The 2,547-nt window shown below is 37.1% G+C and overlaps 1 protein-coding gene across 1 annotated transcript in view; it reads left to right on the top strand.

The window, feature by feature from the left end:
• Positions 1–2,547, top strand: part of STK31 (serine/threonine kinase 31) — an 82,024-nt gene that overhangs the window by 26,955 nt on the left and 52,522 nt on the right. The window lies entirely within an intron of this gene.

Raw genomic sequence — 2,547 nt, 5'->3', positions numbered from 1 at the left:
CCACTCGGCCGGCCCTACAATTTTTTTTTTTTAAAATTTACCTGAAAACCCTCTTCAGGGAACACTAAGCATCCTCTGTCAAGGGGAACCTTACCAGTGTAGCTATATCTTGGTGATTTTTCCAGAACAAGATCTAATCGTGATTTATTTTCATAGTCTCAGTCCTCAGTGTCTCTTTTTGCAAATGTTTTTGAAATAGTGAATTGTTCTAAGCTAATTTCCTTATTTGTAATTAAGGTTTATTGGGGTGACAATTGTTAGTAAAGTTACAGGTTTCAGGTGTATAGTTCTGTAATACATCATCTATATATCACATTTTAAGCTAATTTTATATGTAATTTCTTTCCACTTTCCAGTTTACTCTGACAAGTGTGACTGGGCATCCTTGAGTTTTTTATGCCTAAAGGCACAATGCTAGCCCTTTGAGGAAACTGTTATCACCTCCTTTACTCTAAAAATCCTATTAAATACAAATATGCTTCTAAAGCAGCGGTTCTCAACCTGTGTGTCGCGACCCCTTTGGGGGTCGAACAACCCTTTCACAGGGGTTGCCTGAGACCATCGGAAAACAAAAAGATATTTACATTATGATTCATAATAGTAGCAAAATTACAGTTATAAAGTAGCAACGAAAATAATTTTATGGTTGGGAGTCACCACAACATAAGGAACTGTATTAAGGGGTCGCGGCATTAGGAAGGTTGAGAACCGCTGTTCTAAAGCATAATGTTCAAACTAAATAAATTTATTTTATTTTTGTAGTACTTTTGAGCATGTGATGTAAAACTAAGCGTAAAGGATGCAGCTGTGGATGATAGGCCATCTTTTTAAATGTAAACCTCCTAAGTTATTTTAAAACAAATCCCGTTCATAATATTTTACAGTATATGCTTTAGTATGTATCTTTAACAGAAAAGAACTTCAAAACACACATAACTGCAATACTATCCATACCTAAAAATTAACAATAACTCTTTAATATCATGTAATATCCATTCAGTTCAGATTTTCCATATTGTTCCATGAATGTCCTTTTATAGTTGTTTTCTTCCAATCAGGATTCCATTTAGGCCCAAACATTGCATATTGGTTGATAAAACTTGCTTAATGTACATCGTTGTGTTGCTTAACAGGCTCCTTCATCTCCCATGTACATTTTTCCTTTTATGGTAGGTAGGTCTCAAGGTTTGCTTAGATTTAGGGCCGTTTTCTTTTTTTCTGCCAAGAATACTATTTGGTTTTCAAATGTGTAGTTTTTTCTGACACCAAATGCATTATTCCTACACTAATTCTCCAATATCCATGGGATGTCCTACAATTCATTTTTGATATTGAATACCAGGGGTTAGCTCAGATGCCACAAACTAAGGACTCTGTCCCACAAGACTTCCCTCTATTTCAGACACCAGCCACAAACAAGGTCCCTATGCTACCCACACTTCCACCTGGCCAACGATAAATTTGAGGGTTGCTAGGATTTCACCCCCCTCATCTTTCCCCCAGGCTCAATAATTTGCTGAAACAACTCACAAAACTCAGGAAAGTGCTATACTTAAGATTACAGTTTTAGTATAAAGGATATAACTCAGGAACAGCCAAATAAACGGAAGAGATGCATAGGGGAAATTATGGTGGGAGTGGAGGTAGGGTAAGGATAGGGGGCAAGAGGGGTCTCTCCCAGCACATGGATTTGTTCACTAATCTGGAGGTTCCCCAAAACCTTATCATTCTGAGTTTGTTTTTTTTTTTTAAATCAAAGTTTCATTACATAGGCCTGTTTGAGTAAATCATTGACCATTGGTAATTGAACTCAGTCAGTCTCTAGTCCTTAAATGCGTATGTGGCATTCTCCAAGGAGGTTGTTGGCCTCTTAAATCAATAAATCTTGGGTTCTATCCACTATAACCAGTTCTTTAGGCAGGGATATACTGCTAAGGGCGTTTATAGAAATATAATCTCTTCCTCTTAGAAAATAATAGTCTGTTTTCTTTACAGATCTAGTTGACAGGAGATTAGACTGGACATCTGCCTTTATTTTTTTCTCTGGGGGTGTTCTGTTCATTTACATGAAGAGAATAAATGGATTACAGGTCACCTGCTTTATCTATTGAAGATATAAAACATTTCCTTCAAGCTCAGAAAGTTCCTTGGTGTATCTTTCCAGCCTGTCTTCTCTTCCTTCTACCCAGGGCAAGCACCATTTCGATTTATATCATCATAGTTTAGCTTTCCTGGTCCTGTACTTTATATAAATGGAATCCTCAGACACAACAGAACATGTGTCTGGCTTCATTCACTCAATATAATGTCTGTGAGATTTATCTGTTGTGTATATCAATAGTTTGTTCATTTTCATTGCTGAGTGGCATTCAGTTGTATACCACAGTATATTTACCCATTCTCCTGTTGATGGGCATTTAGGTTTCCAGTTTTGGGCCATTATGAATAAAACCACTGTGGATATTCTTTTTTTTTTTTTTTTTTTAGCTGAGCCATCCTGCTACCTGTTGGCAGCTCAGCGGCTGCTCAGCTCGGGCTGGACTCGAA

The sequence above is a fragment of the Hipposideros armiger genome, unplaced genomic scaffold, assembly GCF_001890085.2.
Source record: "Hipposideros armiger isolate ML-2016 unplaced genomic scaffold, ASM189008v1 scaffold_171, whole genome shotgun sequence".
Classification (NCBI taxonomy): Eukaryota; Metazoa; Chordata; class Mammalia; order Chiroptera; family Hipposideridae; genus Hipposideros; species Hipposideros armiger.
Note: the sequence above shows the minus strand (reverse complement) of the source record. Positions and strands in the feature narration are given on the sequence as shown.